At 42.3% G+C, this 22,730-nt stretch overlaps 1 long non-coding RNA gene across 1 annotated transcript in view; it reads right to left on the bottom strand.

Annotated features, from left to right (window-relative positions):
• Window positions 1-1,505: 1,505 nt before the first annotated feature.
• Window positions 1,506-22,730, bottom strand: part of LOC117869095 — a 59,146-nt gene continuing 37,921 nt past the window's right edge. Inside the window, exon 3 of the long non-coding RNA XR_004643773.1 lies at window positions 1,506-1,988. This is a non-coding gene — a long non-coding RNA (uncharacterized LOC117869095). The remainder of the gene's footprint in view (window positions 1,989-22,730) is intronic.

Raw genomic sequence — 22,730 nt, 5'->3', positions numbered from 1 at the left:
ATGCAACACTTTGAGTTAGGAAATTGCCATTTATCATATTTAGAAATTCAAAGGGTGTTTTAATTCTGGCCTCATGAGACTACCCCCATATGTCACTCAGCTTGAAGTCCCCCATAATTACACAGCTATTTCCCCCTAAAATTACAGATAGGTGCATAAGAACCCAGTCAACCTGTTTCGTTGTGTTATATGGTGGTCTGTTGCATACACCAACTAATACCCCATTTAGTACTTCATTTGTTAGGACGCTGATTCATAAGCATCGAGGGTGGTTTCTCCCCCCTTCATATAAAGGGGTTTTTTTGGAGTTTTTTTTAGAAACAGAGTTACTTTCCAGCCCAAACTTTTCATTACAAAATTTACATTGTCATACACTGAAATTACAAATATCTCATGTGTGTGTCTGAACTGGTCAGTGTTAGGATAGTAGCCATTCACAAGAGGTTTTAACCCTCCAAATTTAGCTAGTGCCTAACAGTTTGAAAAAGGCCAGCTGGGGTGTTGTGCTGGAAAGAAGGGAAGGTTTATGACTGCAGGACAGGCCTCCTAAAAGTGAAAAGGAAGTGTTATTTAACCTTTCACATAACACAAGAACCAGGGGTCACCCAATGAAATTAATAGGTAGCAGACAAACATGAGGAAGTACTTCTTCACACAATACGCAGTCAACTTGTAGATCTTGTTACCATGGAATAATGCAAAGGCAAAATTATAACTGGGTTCAAAAAAAAGAACAAGATAACTTCCTGGAAGATAGGTCCATCAACAGCTATTAACCAAGATTGTCAGGGATGCAATCCCAAGCCTTTGACTGACAGAAGCAGGGACTGGACAACCAGGGATGGATCATTTGATAATTGCCCTGTTCTGCTCATTCCCTGTGAAGCATCTGGCACTGGCCACTGGAAGGGGACAGGATACCAGGCTGGATGAGCCATTGATCTGATGCAGTGTGGCTGTTCTTATGTTCTTATCTGAACCAATTATTTTGTTTTTTCATTTTGGTGAGAAAAAGTTTCATTTTCAGGTAAACCCAAGATCCTCCCCCCCAGCCCAATTTTTCAGTTCAGCCACCAAACCAAAACCTCAACTATTCACAATAAGAAGCTGTCGAAAGAATTCATTGGGTAATGGAAGAATGAGGGGAGTTAGTATAGTCATTGAGCCACAAAATGATTCCTTGAAATCTGATAGATGGGGAAGTTAAGGTGGCTAGGGAGTATGAAGTTATATCAGCGGGCTCAGGTCCCGAGGAAGGAATAAGGGACAGCCTACAGGGCCAAGAGAGGAGGATTTTGATAGGGGACAAAAAGCCTAAGGACATTAAGATTTAAAGCTGTTTTCTGATAACATACTAGGCAAATTAAACACAACATATCAGATTGAAACAACCACCTTTTGTTCATACTTTGAGTCTGAGACATGCCTAACCTCCTTTTCCCCTTCCCCCCCAAAAAAATAACAGCTGAAAAAAGCAATGTTACCACCAAAATGTGGAAGTATGTTGTTTATTTCTCCAATGTGTCTTCTTGGCTTTCTTAAATCAACATAAATAAGGAAAACAGTTTTACAGAAATGTAGGAAATTTGAAATTAGAAGGTGACGGGGAGATGATCTGGTGCTCGGTTTATATTGAACAGTTGGACCCTCCACATAGTTGTCTATTTCCCCTTGCAAATAGAGGCAAAATGTATTGTACCTGCTGTGATTATATGTAGCTAATCACAAAGGCAACTGTTCTTTGTACTAGCTATGCTCTCCATGCATAACCCCTGCCTGAACTCCTTCAATAGCCATCATTTTGTAGCACAAGTTAGTGCCCTCAAGTTCTTGCATTTCACACCAGCTTAGATAGTTGTTTTAGCATCTTGCCTAAGAAAGACCAAATCCATTTGACAATAGCTGTGGGCCAGCATGTTAAGATTCACAGACGATTCAGGGCAGCACAGCATGTGGCATGGAACATCCGAGTCCTTGTGTCTCTGCTCCTTAAAAAAAAGAAGATGACAATCATCAAAATCTATAGTAGCTGGGAGCCACATAGGGGACTGTGCAGAAACCAGACCTAAAATATTTCATACAGAAAGTTTCACCTTTCTGTATGTCATGAATTACAGAAAAGACAACATTGTAGAAATATAGACACAATCTAAGACATAGCTGTAGCCAGTGCTCCATACAAGTTAGATGTAAAATTAGCCCCAGTATAAGGAGTGGAAGAATGTCATGAAGCTCAAGGTTTGAAAACCTTTCATTCGATGTTTCCGGTTTAACAAAAAGATTGTAATGCACAAACTAGTTTATGCGCTAAGCCGGAAGGACTTCACTGTGCATGTGAAAACAGTTCTGAGTCTTTCAGTAATTCCCTTCCAAAAACCCATGCTCCTTGCCAAGCCCAACACATTTGATCAAGCCATCTTGGAGACAATAACGATAAGATTAAATAAATTTAGGAACGTGAACACTATCTGAATTTCCGACTAAATCCATCACCCAAATGCTTTCACAAGTCTGTCCAAAAAGAAATACCATGGCCTAAGATCATGTATCTGGAATTTCAGGCAGGCTAATTCAGATTCCAGGAAAGCTAGGATGGGGGTTCAAGTCAGGCATATAATGGGAAGCTAGCTTCAACTTTGATTTAGGAGAAAATTGAGTCCTTTCATCATGAATACTGTTTTCACCAGAATTTTTTCCTCTTATCTCTGACTCCTGTTTTGCAGTCTCTGTACATCATTACTATTATTTTACGGTGTCCCCTCTCTTTTGTTTTTCACCATAGTCACTTGCACACACACACCAGCTTTTTATATCTCTGCTCCTTTTATCACAGGATTTCCTTAGAGGACCACAAAGCCAATAATTCAAACTTGAGCTAACATTTCAAGCCCAAGATTTTCACATGGGTTCAAAACTAGACAAAATGAATTCACCCATCCCTACCTAACACCAATCTTCCTTGGCACTCCATTAGTCATTTTCCTTAGTCCCAAATTGATTTTATAAGCACAGTACTCTCTAATTTCAATATAAAAGACAAGCCATTTTTTTTATCCTGTGAAGTAGCTCACCCCTGAAATTCCTACTTGCAAATTAGTCTCTTGTGCATCATGAAATCAAAAGCATTTCATATGTCCAGGTAAATTAAACCCATACCTTGTTCTGTAAATTATTTGGTTCTTCCTCAAAATTCATCAAGTTTATTGCATATAGTCTCTGATGTGAATAATAAAAAGAGTATATGGACTGTAAAGATAATCAGCTTTATAGAACCAATGGTACTTTATGGAGGAAAACATGAAAAATATTATTTGGAAGAAATGTACCTACTGATCTATAGGCATCTTACATTCTGTGCTTGGAATAGGATTTTTGTTAATAATTGATATTTTCCTGTTAGTTATCCCTCACCTGAAATCATTCTAGGTTTGTAACATTTTAACAACTTCTCAACAAGCAAATTGTGTTGTCACGAAGACAGGATTAGGAAGCAGCAAATGAAAGCGGGCAGGAGCAGACTTTGAATAACAAACTTTTATTTTCAAGAAAGTCTCCCCAGAAATTAAAACATGGGAAGAAATTTCTGAAAATGAGTGCCTTGATGTCAGAAAGCTCTTCAAATTGAACGTTTTGAAGGTTTATCATGAGTACTGATGACTCTTTAAATTATGATAATCTGGATTTGCCCCATTATACCCATCTTGCATTTGTAGCTTTCTAGATCCCCTTCTAGAATAAAAGCATTAATTATTTCCACTCAAGATAATGTGTACTCTGTATAAGGTCTGGCTTAATTTTTGCACCAAATATAGCAATAAACCAATCAGAAGTAACATTAAATATATTGATATTATATTGAATGTGTCAATCTCACAGCTAAGTGTAGGGTGACCAGATAGCATGTGTGAAAAATCAGGACAGGCGCCTACATGAGAAAAAGCCCCAAATATCAGGACTGTCCCTTTAAAATCGGAACATCTTGTCACCCTAGCTATGTGTGTCAGCCTTCAGGATGGGTGTGGTTAGGATGGGAAGGAAGTAGAGTATGAGAAATTTAGGCTTTGTTCCAGTTTCCACTCAAGTCAAAGAGGTTGGATTGGGCCCTTAGTGAAGACACAAAACACTATTATTTGGAAGGGGTGTGAAGGAACTCTAGAAATACATTGAAGCATGAGAACTGGGTCACAGGTAGTAACTGGGAGGAATGGATTAGGTGTGAAAACAAAGTTTCAGGAAGGGTTTGTCTTGGTGATAGGCTCTACCCAACTGTTAAATTAAACAAAAATATACATAATTCGCCTGTCACAGAATATTTTCTTGTTTTCCCACTGCTTAGTAGTCCTTTCCCAGGGAAAATCAGTCTCTCATGCTCAGCAGGAATTTACCAGGAAGTAAAAGAAGCTGAAGCACAAAAGACTTTAAATGTAGTTTGACAGTAGAATAATAGACTAGCTGGTCTACAGGAGCTAGACAAACTGTAAAAATACACTTTACCAAGCATGTTATTAGAGTACTTGAAGCAAATTGAGCTTGTAAACTCAGATATGGCCAAACCTATACCATGTGATATTCATTCCAATGCAATGAACATTCAGAGATTTGCAAAAAATACTTCAAACTACTGTTCTCCAACTTAATGTTAATATAGTGTATCAGATAACTGGAATTATTATAGCATTCAACATCAATTACAACCATTAATCAAGACTATTGGTTAGTATTTACTGAATTCTTAACTTAGTTAACCATATGAAAGCAATTAGATCTCTGTGTTAGTATTTAAATTGGTATGTGAACTTATATCAATTTCAAGAATTGTCACTGTTTTTTCAGTGAGGTGAGGTGGAATTTGCCTAGGGAGTTGGAAATCTCGGTTTCTAATTTCATTTGTAATTTTTTTCCTGTATAATCACTATTAACAGGTCCAATGTGTAGATTGACTAATGATGGGTGAACATCAAATGGTTTAGTGTTTTGATTCAGATAAACAATTCTGAAGTGTGCATACTAACTCTGAACTTACTGTCTTCCTTCTATTTGGGGTAGAAATATCGAAAGAACATCTATGTGAAATTTCTCTAATTTTGCATCTGGTGGCTGCAGGGAGTGGTAGCAGGCAAAATTGGAAAATAATGAAGAAAAAAGTTAACTATTTTGCACCTCAAAATATTTGAGTTGGGATGTGGTTTGATTTTTGGGCTAAGATTAAGAAGCACTCTTCTTTTATCCCAATCTCAATCTACTACAGAAGATCAGCTTCAATAGCATACATAGAATTCAAATTTTATAGCCCAAGATTTAAAATCTAGAAGGCAATACAACATTCAATATGCCCAACTTTTGACATAATAATATAACATTTTTATTCTAGCAGTCAACCCATAGGATCAGATAGTGATCTCAAACAAACAAGTGCAAGTCTGAGGTTACTCAGATCTGGAAGTGACGCAGTACTAGTTCTCACAGTGCTTGCAGTGCTGAATATTGACTTGGGCTTTTATTTGGATTTTAGCACTCAATTTATCCCTAATGCATCTCCAGTTAGGTCAATGGAGTTACACTGGGGTTGAATTCAGCGCATTATATCTTGCAAATTATGATGCTTATCTAGATACTTGAAAGGAAATGTTCTCATTATTTCTGCATCTTTCAATAGAGGCAATTCCCATTTTGTTTCATTTCAGATGTGGAATACAAAGCAAGTTACTGTGATATCTGTCTTCTGGAGACTTATTATTTATTTTTTGCTGGAATCTGAAATAAGTCACCTTGCTTCAGTTTAAGTCTTTTACTTCTTGTCCTATGATCAGTATACATAGAGAACAGGTGATCACAGTCATCTTTATAACAGCTCTTGACCTATTTAAAGACTTATCGGGTCCCCCTTCAGTCTTTTTTTAATCATCCCCCACAGCTCTCCTGCTTCTCTCTCTTAACGCCTTCTTCACCCTTACCTTAGGGCTCCCTCTCCAGTGGCTTGAGGGTATCTTCATTATCCAGCCCTTCAGCAGTATTTCCTCTTCTCTGGCGCCTTGGCTTTCTCTGGTCTGACCACAGTGAGCCCTTTTACAGTATCAGAGGGACCTTAATTAGAGTCAGGTGTTCACATTAGCTTAACGGCCTCACCTGACTCTTTGCAGGTTAATTGGAGTCAGGTGATCATCCTAGCCTGGAGCAGTCCCCGCTCTGGTCAGTCAGGGAACCGAAAACTGCTGATCCAGTGGCCAATATATCTGCCTTTGACTACTCTGCTGTACCCAACTGGCCTGTGTCTATCACTATATATATTTATACACATACACAATAAATATCAGTATATTATATTAAAGTCTCATAAAAGTAAAAGAATGAAGAAACTGAATAACATAATGGAAGAAAAACATTTTTTGCTCCACTAGTTTCACTCAATTAAAATAAATATTCTAATTTATCCTGTCGCTCATTCTGATTCCATTTGCATGGCTTTTCATCTCTCTTTTCATCTCAGATTATTTTCTACTCTGACCACAATTGTCTTCACAGGCTCCAACTTTTCAAAGTGTCTGGGGTACATGACCCCCAGCTCTGTCCCAGGCCCCACCCCCACCCCACCCCTTTCTCCAAGGCCCCATCCCTGCTCCGCCTCTTCCTACCCCTGCTCCATGACCAGTTCCGCCCGCTCCACTGAGCACAGCACATCCTTGCTCCTCCCCCTCCCTCCCAGCCTCCTGCACACCACAAAACAGCTGATTGTGGTGGCCAGGAGGCACGGGAAGGGAGGGGGAGGTGCTGATCCGTGGGCCTACCAGCAGACAGGAGGCACTGGGTTGGGGGTGGGGAGCTGAAAGTGGGCTGCTGGTGCCTATGATTGTCTCCCCATTTATCTCTGAGACACACTTGTTCCTCTTGTCTCTGTATCAGACCTGTCTACTAAATGCATTATTTGTTTGAACTTTAAGAGTTTGTAAATTGTTTATTACTCTGCTTATGTCCCAAGTGCTCCAAAACGACAAAGGCGGAAAAGGGCATTAAAAATAACATATTAATATTATCTCAAAGTTTGGAGAATGCAGAAGGTCCCCCTTCAGTCTTCTTTTATCAAGACAAAACATTCCCATTTTAACTTTTTCTCAAAAGTCAGGTTTTCTAAACCTTTTATCATTTTTGTTGGTCTCCTCTAGATTCTCTCCAACCTGTCCACATCCTTCCTAAAGTGTGGTGTCCAAAACTGGAGTCTATATTATATCTAATGCCTCAGCAGAGCCAAGTATAGGGGAATAATTGCCTCCTGTGTCATATAGGACACTCCTATTAATATGTGCCAGAATTCTTGCTTTTCACAACTGCATCATAATAATGGCTCATATTCAACTTGTGATCCACTATACCTGCAGATCCTTTTCTGCAGTGCTACTGCCTCACTAGTTATTTCCCATTTTATGTTCATGCATTTGATTTTTCCTTCTTAAGTGCAGTATTATACACTTGTCTTTATTGAATTTCATCTTGTTGATTTAATCTGGACCGCACCAAGTGCTTTACAAAGCTGGGCCTCAGGCAACAGGTGCAACTGCACAGGAGTCAGCAAATAGATCTGTAAGCTGGGGAGTTTGAGTGGGAGTTCTGTTGGAGGAGAAGGGAGGAGACTGGTCTTTAGGGGCAATGAGGGATCTTTTTGTGGATGATCTGTGTGTTTTTTTCTGTTTTGTATGGGGGTTTTTTTCCCTTTGTTCAGTTTGTGAAGGCTTATAGGGGGCAGTGCAGTGTGAGAGAAGGAGAGCCCTAATTAGCAGGCACAGCTTCCCTAATTAGGGGGGCCTATAAAGACAGACAAACGGTTAGCCAGCAACACAGGAGCCAGCAAATAGAGCTGTGAACAGGGGAGTTTGAAAGGGGGTGTGGGGAAGGAGTGTGTGGTGTTTTGTTTTTGTTTTGGATTTTTGGATGTTTTCTTTTTGGCTTTTGTTTGGTTTCTTTTTCCGTGACAGGAGTTTAGGCTGGAAGGCTACGACAGATACAGAGGTAGCAGTAGTAGTGACCCAAGAAATGGAAGAGACAATAAAGATGACCAGATGTTGAAGCTGCAGCATGTACATGATCCTAGAATGGGTACTTGAAAAGAACATTGTATGAAGTGCCACCTGCTAAACCTCCAAGTCTTGGAGATGCAGGTGTAAACTATGGCAGAGGCCTGGTCTACACTACGGGTTTAGGTCGACTTTAGCAGCGTTAAAACGAATTAAGCCTGGACACGTTCACACGACGAAGCCCTTTCTTTCGACTTAAAGGGCCCTTTAAACCGGTTTCTTTACACCACCTTCGACGAGGGGATTAGCGATAAAATCGGCCTTTGCGGGTCAGAATTGGGGTAGTGTGGACGGAATTCGACGTTATTGGCCTCCGGGAGCTATCCCACAGTGCTTCATTGTGACCACTCTGGACAGCACTCTCAACTCAGATGCAATGACCAGATAGACAGGAAAAGACATGCGAACGTTTGAATTTCATTTCCTGTTTGCTCAGCGTGGAGAGCACAGGTGACCACGCAGAGCTCATCAGCACAGGTAACCGTGATGGAGTCCCAGGATCGCCAAAGAGCTCCAGCATGGACCGAACGGGAGGTACGGGATCTGCTCATCATATGGGGAGATGAATCAGTGCTAGCTGAACTCCGTAGCAGTAAAAGAAATGGCAAAGTATTAGAAAAGGTCTCCAATTCCATGAAGGACCGAGACCATAACAGGGACACACAGCAGTGTCGCGTGAAAATTAAGGAGCTACGGCAAGCCTACCACAAAGCCAGAGAAGCAAATGGAAGGTCCGGGGCAGAGCCGCAAACTTGCCGCTTCTACGCGGAGCTGCATGCCATTCTAGGGGGTGCAGCCACCACTACCCCAACCGTGTGCTATGACTCCATCAATGGAGAAACACACAGGGAAGAGGGTTAGGGGAATGAGGAAGATGAGGATGGAGGTAATGTAGGTAGCTCACAGCAGCAAGGAAGCGGAGAAACCGGTTTCCCCAACAGTCAGGATATGTTTGTCACCCTGGACCTGGAACCAGTAACCCCCGAACTCACCCAAGACCCTGAGGGCACACAGGAGACCTCTGGTGAGTGTACCTTTGTAAATATTACACATGGTTTAAAAGCAAGCGTGTTTAATGATTAATGATTAATTTGCCCTGGCAATCGTGGCCAGTACAGCTACTGGAAACGTCTGTTAATGTGTATGGGGATGGAGCGGAAATCCTCCAGGGACATCTCCAGAAAGCTCTCCTTCATGTACTCCCAAAGCCTTTGCAAAAGGTTTCTGGGGAGGGCTGCCTTATCCCGTCCGCCATGGTAGGACACTTTATCATGCCAGGCCAGTAGCACGTAGTCTGGAATCATTGCATAACAAAGCATGGCAGCGTATGGTCCCGGTGTTTGCTGGCATGCAGACAACATCCATTCCTTATCTCTCTTTGTTATCCTCAGGAGAGTGATATCATTCACGGTCACCTGGTTGAAATGGGGTGATTTTATTAAGGGGACATTCAGAGGTGCCCGTTCCTGCTCTTCTGAACAGAAATGTTCCCCGCTGTTAACCACGCAGTGGGGGGAGGGGTGAAGTGATCATCCCAGAGAATCGTGTGTGTGTGGGGCGGGGTGGTTTACTTGGGTTTGTGCTGCATGTTAACCTGGAAACCACAGCCCCTCCTTTTACATTGAAAACCCATTTTAAATGGCCAACCCAATTCATCCTTGACTATGGGAAATGCGCTGCTGTTTGAAACCATTCCCACATGTTAAGAAGGTTAAAAAAGCCAAAAGACTGTGGATTACCATGGCTGGCTGCAAGCCGAAATCTGTTGCCTGGCACTGCATGAGTGATCTCTCATACCAAACAGGCAGGCAGAGGAAAAATGCGACCTTGTAATGAAAGAGTGTACCCATTGTTCTCTAAAATGTGTCTTTTTTAACCACCTCTCCCTTCTCCTCCACCAGCTGCAAATGTTTCTCCTTCGCAGAGGCTAGTGAACATTAGAAAGAGAAAACGGAGGACGCGGGACGATATGTTCACGGAGCTCCAGATGTCCTCCCACGCTGATAGAGCACAGCAGAATGTGTGGAGGCAGTCAATGTCAGACATGAGAAAAGCACAATATGAACGAGAGGAGAGGTGGCGGGCTGAATGGCGGGATGAAAAGAGCAAGTGGCGGGCTGAAGATGATAGGTGGCGTCAGCTTGCAGACAGAAGGCAAGAGTCAATGCTCCATCTGCTGGAGCATCAAACTGATATGCTCCAGCGTATGGGTGAGCTGCAGGAAAGGCAGCAGGAGCAGAGACCACCGCTACAGCCCCTGTGTAACCAACAGCCCTCCTCCCCAAGTTCCATAGCCTCCTCACCCAGATGCCCAAGAACACGGTGGCGGGGGCCTCTGGCCACCCAGTCACTCCACCCCAGATGATTGCCTAAGTATCAGAAGGCTGGCCTTCAATAAGAGTTAAAGTTTTAAAATGCAGTGTGTCCTTCTCCATCCCTCCTCCCCCACCCATCCCAGGCTACCTTGGCAATTATCCCCCTACTTGTTTGAGGAATTAATAAAGAATGCATGAATGTGAAATAACAATGACTTTATTGCCTCTGCAAGCAGAGCTCGAAGTGGGGAGGGGAGGGTGAGGGTGGTTGGTTTACAGGGAAGTAGAGTGAACCAGGTGGGGGGGGCGGAGGATTCATCAAGAAGAAACAAACAGAAGTTTCACACCGTAGCCTGGCCAGTCACAAAACTCGTTTTCAAAGCTTCTCTGATGCGCACCGCGCCCTGCTGTGCTCCTCTAACCGCCCTGGTGTCTGGTTGCGCGTAATCAGCGGCCAGGCGACTTGCCTCAACCTCCCACTCCGCCATAAATGTCTCCCCCTTACTCTCACAGATATTGTGGAGCGCACAGCAAGCAGCAATAACAATGGGGATATTCTTTTCACTGAGGTCTGAGCGAGTCAGTAAGCTGCACCAGCGCGCTTTTAAACTTCCAAATGCACATTCCACCACTATTCGGCACTTGCTCAGCCTATAGTTGAACAGGTCCTGACTCCTGTCCAGGCTGCCTGTGTACGGCTTCATGAGCCATGGCATTAAGGGGTAGGCTGGGTCCCCAAGGATCACGATAGGCATTTCAACATCCCCAACGGTTACTTTCTGGTCCGGGAAGAAAGTCCCTTCCTCCAGCTTTTGAAACAGACCAGAGTGCCTGAAGACGCGAGCATCATGTACCTTTCCTGGCCATCCCACGTTGATGTTGGTGAAACGTCCCTTGTGATCCACCAGGGCTTGCAGCAGCATTGAAAAGTACCCCTTGCAGTTTATGTACTCGGTGGCTTGGTGCTCCGGTGCCAAGATAGGGATATGGGTTCCGTCTATGGCCCCACCACAGTTTGGGAATCCCATCTCAGCAAAACCATCCACTATTGCCTGCACGTTGCCCAGAGTCACTACCCTTGATATCACAAGGTCTTTCATTGCCCTGGCAACTTGGATCACAGCAGCCCCCACAGTAGATTTGCCCACTCCAAATTGATTCCCGACTGACTGGTAGAGCTGTCTGGTGTTGCAAGCTTCCACAGGGCTATCGCCACTCGCTTCTCAACTGTGAGGGCTGCTCTCATCCTGGTATTCTGGTGCTTCAGGGCAGGGGAAAGCAAGTCACAAAGTTCCATGAAAGTGCCCTTACGCATGCGAAAGTTTCGCAGCCACTGGGAATCGTCCCACACCTGCAGCAGGATGCGGTCCCATCAGTCTGTGCTTGTTTCCTGGGCCCAGAATCGGCGTTCCACGCCATGAACCTGTCCCAGTAACACCATTATTTCCACATTGCTGGGGCCTGTGCCTTGTGAGAGGTCTATGTCCATGTCAATTTCCTCATCACTCTCTTCACCGCACTGCAATCGCCTCCTCAGCTGGTCCGGGTTTTGCCTTGGCATATCCTGGCTCTGCATATACTCCAGGACAATGCACGTGGTGTTCATAGTGCTCATAATTGCCGCGGTGATCTGAGCGGGCTCCATGATCCCAGTGCTAGCTATGGCGCCTGGTCTGAAAAAAAGGTGCGAAACTAGTATCTGACGGACCAGGGGAAGGAGGGAGGGAGGGCGGGCCGAGTGACGACATGACGTACAGGTACAGGGAATTAAAATCAAGAAAGGTGGCTGTGCATCAGGGAGAAACACAAACAACTGTCACACAGAATGGTCCCCCCAAAGATTAAACTGAAAACCATAGGTTTAGCAGGCCGTTGATTTGACGGAGGAAGGGGGAAGCAAATGAATACAGAACAAATGTATTTTTTACATCTTAAGACGACGGTGCAGCATGACTGATAGCCCTCGGCATCTTCTGAGTGCTTGGCAGCAAATACTGGGCGCTTGGCAGTTAGTGTACTACGATGGCCTTCAGGCCTATTGCACGATCTGCTGCTCAGGGAAGACTCTGCTAATGTGCGATGATCCAACTTGTAATAGGACGGTTACCAGTCGTAATACACCATCTACTGCCAAAAGGCAAAAGGCAAGGGGCTGGTGCAATGCAGCCCTACGGCTGCCAGCCCCACAGCTGCCAGCACCCAGATCGCTGATGAAGGCTACTAGTCATGCTGCACCTTCTACCGCCAAAAGGCAGTTAGCTTCTGCTGTGTAGCAATGCAGTCCCACGTCTGCCGGCCCCCAGATGACATATGGTGACGGTGAGCTGAGCGGGCTCCATGTTTGCCGTGGTATCTATTGTCTGCCATTGCTCTGACGGAGGGGGAGGGGCCTGACGACATGTACCCAGAACCTCCCGCGACACTGTTTTGCATCATCCAGGCATTGGGATCTCAACCCAGAATTCCAATGGGCGGCGGAGACTGCGGGAACTGTGGGATAGCTACCCATAGTGCAATGCTCCGGAAGTCAACGCTAGCCTCGGTACTGTGGACTAGAGCATTTAGAGCATTTTATGTGGGGACACACACAATCGGCTGTATACAACCAATTTCTATAAAACCGGCTTCTATTAATTCGACCTAATTTCATAGTGTAGACATACCCTGAGTTTCAAAGGGGATTCAAGCAGATGATAGAGCAAAGGCAGGCGGAGGTTGAAGGGACAAGTCTAGACTTGCAGGTGAAAGCTGGCCTGAAGAACTCCAAGGGGAGGCTGCTGGATGAGGAAACAGTCAGTGGAAGCATGTGATTATGAGAATGAGGCAGAGGAAAAGACCAGATAGTGAAGGAGAAATACAGTTCATGAACAGGTTTCCTGAGTTGGAAAATGAAGAAGGGGTATAGCAGGCTGTAACTGAAGGAGGGAGGGCAAAGAAGAAAAGAAGAGCAGCTAGTCCTGTAAGAAGAGAAGAAGAACCAATGGAGATACCCAGAGCTCAAAGCCCCAGGAGGATAAAGGATGACTTGCAGAAGATTGAAAGGGTGAATAAAAGATAAGAGGACGTGCAACCAGAAATAACAGAAGGAAGGATGGAGAATCACCAAGAAAAGGCAGGTATATGTGATTGGGGATCCCCTGCCTCGAAGGGGACAGGTCTGACACTAGAGCTGGTTTGGAGAACAGAAGGGTTGTGCTGTCTGCTGGGAGCTAAGATATGGGATCTGGCTAAAGAGGATCCTAATGAGAGCAGAAAAGAATCCACTTATTGTCCTTCATGTGAGAACAAATGACACAGCCAGATTCTCACTGGAATGTATCAAGGGAGACTGTGCCAGGCTGGGAAAGATGCTTAAGAAAATGAAGGCTCAGGTGATCTTCAATGGGATTCTGCCTGTCCCTAGAGGAGGAGAATGAAGGGGAGACAAGATCACGATGATCAACAGATGGCTCAGGCAGGTGCTATAAGGAGGGCTTTGAGATGTTTGACCACTGTGACACATTAATTGCCAGTGGAAAGTTCTTGTGGGATGGACTCCATCTGCGTAGGGAGAGAAATAGAGTTCTGGGATGGAGGTTGGCACAACTTATTTAAAGAGTTTTAAAATAGGACCTCAGGGGATATGGTTGTGAGATGCTCATGTAATTTCCATGCCTGATTTTAACATTGAGAGGGAGGAAAATCAAGTAAGAAAAGATGCAGGAATGTGAAAGGAACAGCTGAAGGTAGGAGAATGCACATTAAGAGGAAGGATAGTGCTGATACCAGTCAGATAGGCAATACTGGCAGTAAAATAACTACCCAATCGGGCAAGGAATGTGGGCAAAGCCAAACAGCAACAATCAACATGTTTGTACAAATGCAAGGAGCCTGGGTAACAAAATGGAGGAACTAGAACTATCAGTGCAGGAAGTGAAACCAGCTATTATAGGGATAATAGACACATGGTGGAATAATAGTCATGACTGCAGTAAAGGTATTGAAGGGTATGTGCTGTTCAGGAAAGACGGAAATAAAGGCAAAGGTGGTAGAGTAGGCTTATATATTAATGATGAGGTAGACTGTAAAGAAATTAGAAGTAATGGAATGGATAAGACAGAATCTGTTTGGGCCAAAATCACTTTGGGAAAGAAAGCTACCAGAGATACCCCTGATATAATGGTTGGGGTGTGCTACAGACCACCAGAATTCACTCTGGATATGGATCAAGAGCTCTTTAATGGAATTGTGTGATTATGGGAAACTAACTTCCCAGATATAGATTGGAGGTCAAGTGTTACTAATCATAGTAGGGACCAGATTTTCTCGGATGTGATAGATGACAAATTTCTTCACCAAATAGTTGCTGAACCAACAAGAGGGGATGCCATTTTAGATTTGGTATTGGGAGTAGTGAGGACCTCATAGAAGAATTGGTTTTAGAGGACAACCTTGGTTCAAGTCATCATGAGCTAATTCAGTTTAAACTAAATGGAAGAACAAACAAAAATAGATTTGCAACAAGAACTCAAAAGAGCTAACTTTAAAAAATTAAGGGAATTAGTTAGGGACATGGACTGTACTGAAGAACTCAAGGATCTGAATGTGGAGGACGCTTGGAATTACTTTAAGTGAAAGTTTCAGAAGCTATCTGACGCCTGCATCCCAAGCAAGGAAAAAAAATTGTAGGGAAGGGTAGCAGACCAAACTGGATGATCAAGCATCTCAAACAGGTTATTAAGAGAAAGCAGAAAGCCTATAAGGAAAGGATCAGCAAGGAAAGTTACCTCTTGGAGGTCAGAAAGTGCAGGAATAAAGTCAGACCTGACAAAAAACAAGCAGAGTTGGACCTTGGAAAGGGAATTAAAACTAGTAATAAAAGCCTCTATAGCCATATGAATAAAAAGAAAAGAAGTGTGACCACTAAGCATTGAGGATGGGGTGGAGATTAAAGATAGTATAAGTGTGGTCTAACACCTAAACAATACTTTGCCTCAGGTTTTAATGAGACTAACGAAGAGCTTAGGGGTAGTGGCAGGGTGGCTAATGGCAACGAGGATATAGAAATTACCACATCCAAGGTAGAAGTCAAACTCAAACAATTTAATAGGACTAAATCAGGAGGCATGGATTATATTAAATGAATGGTCACAATAGCAAGGATTTTTATTGAATCTGTAAACTCAGGAGTCGTACCTATGACTGGAGAACTGCTAATATAGTTCTTAGTTTTAATGGGGGGGGGGGGGGGGGGGGGGAAGTGATCCAGGAAACTATAGGCCTGCTAATTTGACCTCAACTGGAATAAATTTTGAAAGGGAAAGTAACTAAGGACATAGAAAAACAACAAGGAGTCTGGTGGCACCTTAAAGACTAACAGATTTATTTGGGCATAAGCTTTCGTGGGTAAAAACCTCACCTCTTCAGATGCACAGAGTGAAAGTTACAGATGCAGGCATTATATACTGACACATGGAGAGCAGGGACTGCCATGTACATTGGTCAAACCGGACAGTCCCTCCGCAAAAGAATAAATGGACACAAATCGGACATCAGGAATGGTAACATACATAAGCCAGTAAGTGAACACTTCAATCTCCCTGGTCATTCTATTACAGATTTAAAAGTCACTATCATTGAACAAAAAAACTTCAGAAACAGACTTCAAAGAGAAACAGCAGAACTAAAATTCATTTGCAAATTTAACACCATTAATCTGGGCTTGAATAGGGACTGGGAGTGGCTGGCTCATTACAGAAGCAGCTTTTCCTCTCCTGGAATTGACACCTCCTCATCTATTATTGGGAGTGGACTACATCCACCCTGATTGAATTGGCCCTGTCAACACTGGTTCTCCACTTGCGAAGTAACTCCCTGCTCTCTATGTGTCAGTATATAATGCCTGCATCTGTAACTTTCACTCTATGCATCTGAAGAAGTGAGGTTTTTACCCACGAAAGCTTATGCTCAAAGAAATCTGTTAGTCTTGAAGGTGCCACCAGACTCTTTGTTATTTTTGTAGATACTGACTAACACAGCTACCCCCTGATAAGGACATAGAGGTGAATGGTAAATGTAATAAAATACAACATGGTTTTACAAAAGGCAGATCATGCCAGACCAACCTGATCTCTTTCTTTGAGAAGATAACTAATTTTTTTAGACAAAGAAAATTCAGTACATCTAATCTACCTGGATTTCAGTAAGGCATTTGATACAGTTCTACATGGGAAATTACTCATTAAATTGGAGAAGATGGGGATTAATATGAGAATTGAAAGGTGGATGAGGAACTTGTTAAAGGGGAGACTACAACAGGGACATTCTGAAAGGTGAACTTTCAGGCTGGAGGAAGGCTATGAGTGGGGTTCCTCAGGATCAGTCTTGGGACCAATCTTATTTAACACTTTAATTACTGTGAAATCTGGAGTTTTATTACTGATTTCATTGGGATCAAAATCAGGTTCTTAGCAATTATAATTTACTGATGTTTCCAGACAGTTCAGAAAAAGATCTCAAGATTCTTAAGTTTGAAGCTACAAATCCACCCGTCTTTTTCAAGGATACAGTTTAAAGGTCATTTTTGGAAAGTGGCATCATTAAACCAGAAGTTTCATATTGCACAAGCTACTTAATGTCACATATATGCCGGTCAAATTAAGAAAATAAAAAGAGGAAGACACTTATTTCAACTAAATGCAGCCTCTCAATGCAGGAAGCCCAAGTGAGCAAAAACAACTTAATGTTCCATTCTCTACTCCCAAGCTTTTAAAAATGAAAATATAAGAAATACACTTGATTAGCATTCCATTTAAATGTAAACCATTCTTTCCAACCATAATCCATCTATTGGCATAATACATTTCCTGAGAATGATTAAATATGGAAAATATATAACATGTCAATTAATGAGTGGAGTCATTTGTTATGTGCTTATATATACACGCTTTCTAGAATTTCCAGTTTTTGTTTCTGAAGAAATTATATCTGTTTTTGTTGAACAAAAGGAAGTAAGATTTTGCTAATTAGACCCTATGAAGTAGTAAGAAAAATATAAACAGACAAACAGGACTGTCTCCGAAATGACTTTTTATTCCATTTTCAAGTGTAGCTAGATAATGTTTTCATGTAGGTCCTGCAGCTTTAGCATGAAACAGAGTATCTATACATGAGTTTTTGTTGTTTGCATTGTATGACTTTGTTTTGCATGTTGTAACTCAAGCTAACTGATAGTCAATTGACCCCAGTGAACTAACATGAAATCGTAAATTATGTCTGATACATGTCACAAACATTCATCCCTAGAGACACATACTGGTTCCTGATTGTGGTGTACCCTACACAGATCTCTAGGGTAAACTCCGCCAGGGCTGTTTATGAGTGTCTCTTTTAGTAATTACAAACATTTGAGTGTCCAGCACTAGAATTTACCATTGTGTTAGTTACTTGGTAGTCAGATAGCCAGAGTTACAGCACAATCAAAAATTTTGGTGTGGATAAGTCAAAAGAAAAGGAAGTATTAAGCGGCAGAGTATCAAAGGGAATGAGGGAAATGTGTGAGGAACATGTGTAGGGCCAAAGTGACTTGGCCCTTACAAGATGATTTATGGGGGGTCCTGAACCTAGTTGGGGGAAAATATGGAATATCAGGGACTACTTATGTTAGGGTATATTGAGCTAAAAGCCTGGGGGACAAGTGAAATAAAGAAAAGGTTCAATTGGCCAAAAGGTCATTTGAGGAACCTTGACAAGTGTGAATAAGCTTTTTGATAAGCAACCAAGGTTTCAGGTATTTAATACATGTATCCCAGCAGAACCGCTAAACTTTTTAAAATTCACCAATCCCCATGTACCATCTGCTGCATGTTTACTGTGAATAAATAGTTTGCTCTGTAGGTAATATTGCTCCTGACTAAAATCTAGTCATATGACAAGATATGAAACTAAAATGAATCAAAACATTTACTGATCGATTTTAATGCTGCTCATACAGAATACTGACTTAGAAGAAAAACATTGGATTAAACAGACTTTTGGGGTATAGACAAAAATAAACTATTTTGGTATTGCCAGTCTCAAGCTTTCAAAACACATGAGTCAAGGTCACCAAGAATCATGAGATTAAAAAAAAAAAATAAAACACCTCCCACTTTTTAAACTAATTAGCTAATTTTGGTTCTTTGGGCAGTTTTTAATTTGCCTTCTGCTTCCTGAGACATTGCACTACACTTGCTTCTCATTTTCAAGGTTTTCTCTAAAACCTTCCGGGCTTGAAGCTTTTTTTAAATGAAAAATCTCATGCAATCTCTTTCTAAAGTCGCAGCTGCAGAATCAAAACACCTTTCTAAATTCTCAGTTCATCTTTCTAAACCTGTCCTGCCCATTTTGTTTTGTCTTGTTTTGTTTATTTAGTCTTCATCTACAGAGAAATGTAAATAAACGTATGATTTTTTAAAACCAATTTTTGTTAAACCACTGTTTGTGTTTAAACCTGGCTTACATTGACTTAGCTTGTTTCTGTACATTTATAGGCACAAGATATACAGATATAACCATTTCTAAACCAGTATACAAGTACACACACAAAGTTGTGCTGATTTAACTAAGGTCATTTAAATTAGACCAGTTCAGCTTTTGAGGGGCAAGAACTGTCAGTTTCTCTTTTTGTACACAATGGGATTTGATGTCTTTTGGGCCTCTTGACACTACTGTAATAGAAACAACCACCACCATCACCAAAAAGTCCAGTAATCCACAAGCACTATGTAGGGAGAATCATACAATAGTAAAGAAACTTTTGCAAGGCAATCTAAACTTGGAAAATAAAGACCCTAGAAATGGACCTTCTTGTCATATGGTGTCACTAGAATCATTCATAGTTCTTCAAATAGATTACATGAATGAAGTGTGCTTCTTACAGCCTATAATATCATTATAATCTGCACTATACAAGACCCAGGCATGACATAGGAAAGCATTCAAAATTTACAATCACAGTAAATGCAATCTCTTAATCAGCTAAGTACACATAGAAAAGATATAAGAGCATACTCATTCATGCTTTCCACATCTTTCAATAAAAGATATTCAAGACCTTTCATGACATCTTATCAAAAGAACAGACTACTAATGAGAATGCTGATTGAATCTACTGTAAGTTCTACTCCTTTATATGTATGTATGTATTGTGGCAGAGCTCTGACCTTGTCCCTCTGGGTCCCGCACTTCCAGGTGGTTTATGCTAGCCTCAGAGGCTCACTACAGCCCTCCATGTAGCCCTTCTCTCTCTAGGGCCAGGGTTACAGTCTACTGAGCCCTTTTCATCATAAGCCAGCAAGGAGGTTGGTGAGAGAACTCCCACAGTCTCTGTTGTCCCTACAGGCTTATTCAAGAACAATTTAGCCTCCTGTCCTGACAGGGGCCTGTCTTCCCCTCCCAAGAGGTGGTTCTGTAGTGGCGGGTTGGGGGGAACCCTGGCCCGCCCTCTACTCCAGGTTCTGAACCAGGGACCCTAGTGGCAGCAGCTGTTGGCAGCCGACATTTCATTGCCAGAGCTGCTACACCTCCCTGGGCAACTTCCCCACAGCTCTCCCGCTTCTCTCTCTTAACGCCTTCTTCACCCTTACCTTAGGGCTCCCTCTCCAGTGGCTTGAGGGTATTTTCATTACCCAACCCTTCAGCAGTATTTCCTCTCCTCTGGCTCCTTGGCTTTCTCTGGACTGACCACAGTGAGCCCTTTTACAGTATCAGAGGGACCTTAATTAGAGTCAGGTGTTCACATTAGCTTAATGGCCTCACCTGACTCTTTGCAGGTTAATTGGAGTCAGGTGATCTGGTCAGTCAGGGAACCGAAAACTGCTTATCCAGTGGCCAATATATCTGCCTTTGACTACTCTGCTGTACCCAACTGGTCTGGGTCTATCACTATATATATTTATACACATATACAATAAATATCAGTATATTATATTAAAGTCTCATAAAAGTAAAAGAATGAAGAAACTGAATAACATAATGGAAGAAAAACATTTTTGCTCCACTAGTTTCACTCAATTAAAATAAATTAAATTAAATCAATTAAATTAAAATAAATATTCTAATTTATCCAGTTGCTCATTCTGATTCCATTTGCATGGCTTTTCATCTCTCTTTTCATCTCAGATTATTTTCTAGTCTGACCACAATTGTCTTCACAGGCTCCAACTTTCCAAAGTGCCTGGGGTACATGACCCCCAGCTCTGTCCCAGGCCCCACCCCCACTCCACCCCTTTCTCCAAGGCCCCATCCCTGCTCCGCCTCTTCCTACCCCTGCTCCACCCCTCCTCGTCCAGTTCACCTCCTCCCCTGAGCACACCACATCCTTGTTCCTCCTCCTCCCTCCCAGCCTCCTGCACACCAAAACAGGTGATTGTGGTGGCCAGGAGGCATGGGAAGGGAGGGGGAGGCGCTGATCCGTGGGCCTACCAGCAAACAGGAGGCACTGGGTTGGGGGTGGGGAGCTGAAAGGGGGCTGCCGGTGCCTATGATTGTCTCCCCATTTATCTCTGAGACACACTTGTTCCTCTGTATCAGACCTGTCTACTAGATACATTATTTGTTTGAACTTTAAGAGTTTGTAAATTGTTTATTACTCTGCTTATGTCCCAAGTGCTCCAAAACGACAAAGGAGGAAAAGGGCATTAAAAATAACATATCAATATTATCTCAAAGTTTGGAGAATGCAGAATTGCAAAGCAGTAACAACAAAAGGAGAGACACTAGGCTTAGCTGCAATGTCAAATGCTAGTGAAGAAGCTTTCGTCTATGGAAAAGCTGACATGGTAACCATCTCAGGGACTATTAATGTGACACAGCTGTTTAACCTCACAACACATTAGTTCATAGAAATAACAAACATAATTAGGTTTGGTGAACTTTAAGTTAATTAGTATCAATGGAAAATAATGAATTATTTCAAATAGTGCCAAGACATAAATATAAACCATCAATGCTTTCTTAAATATTATTTACAGAAGTTAAATATGTTTGCAAACCTCAAATGTTATAGCAGCCTTCTGCTTCTTTTGGCAGGAAGAATAGTAATGTGATTGAGGACTTATCTTTACTAGAAAGGATTTGTCAGTACAACTATATTGGCAAAGCTATTAACAAGCAAATAGTGCTAGCTGAGACATAGTTCATAGAATCATAGACTTTGAGGTCAGAAGGGACCATTATGATCATCTAGTCTGACCTCCTGCACAACGCAGGCCACAGAATCTCACCCACCCACTCCTGTATCAAACCCCTAACCTATGTCTGAGCTATTGAAGTCCTCAAATTGTGGTTTAAAGACTTCAAGGTGCAGAGAATCCTCCAGCAAGTGACCCTTGCCCCACACTGCAGAGGAAGGCAAAAAAACCCCAGGGCCTCTGCCAATCTGCCCTGGAGGAAAATTCCTTATCGACTCCAAATATGGCAATCAGCTAAACCCTGAGCATGTGGGCAAGACTCACCAGCCAGACACCCAAGAAAGAATTCTCTGTAGTAACTCAGATCCCACCCCCTCTAACATCCCATCACAGGCCATTGGGCATATTTACTGCTATTGTCAAAGATCAATTAATTGCCAAAATTAGGTTATCCCATCATACCATCCCCTCCATAAACTTATCAAGCTTAGTCTTGAAGCCAGATATGTCTTTTGCCCCCACTGCTCCCCTTGGAAGGCTGTTCCAGAACTTCACTCCTCTGATGGTTAGAAATCTTCATCTAATTTCAAGTCTAAACTTACTGATGGTCACTTTATATCCAGCTAAGGAGTTCTTTTGCTGGTACAGTTTATTCCAGTTCCCTGAACATAACAAGCTATACCGGAAAATGGGCTTTTTTTTTGCCACTATAGCTATGTTAGTAAATATTTAAGTATAAACTATGCCTAAAGTATTATAGTTGTATTCAGTAGATATGGATCTAACAACTTCCTATGTGACTAGCAATCTAGGCTAATCCTATGATGGTGTCTCTTGTATAGATATGTGGACAGAATTGGGAGTGAGCTTTGTTGCAAGGATAGGTTCCTGGGTTAGTGTTTTTGATGTGTGGTGTGTGGTTGCTAGTGAGTATTTGCTTCAGGTTAGAGGGCTGTCTGTAAGCGAGGACTGGTCTGTCTCCCAAGATCTGTGAGAGTGAGGGATCGTCCTTCAGGATAGGTTGTAGATCCTTGATGATGCGTTTGAGAGGTTTTGGTTGGGGGCTGAAGGTGACGGCTAGTGGCGTTCTGTTACTTTCTTTGGCTTGGTCTACACTACCCCCCTAATTCGAACTAAGGTACGCAACTTCAGCTACGTGAATAACGTAGCTGAAGTTCGAAGTACCTTAGTTCGAATTA

Source organism: Trachemys scripta, chromosome 1, assembly GCF_013100865.1.
Source record: "Trachemys scripta elegans isolate TJP31775 chromosome 1, CAS_Tse_1.0, whole genome shotgun sequence".
NCBI lineage: Eukaryota > Metazoa > Chordata > Testudines > Emydidae > Trachemys > Trachemys scripta.
The sequence above is the reverse complement of the archived record's forward strand: the minus strand, read 5'-3'. Positions and strand labels throughout refer to the sequence as shown.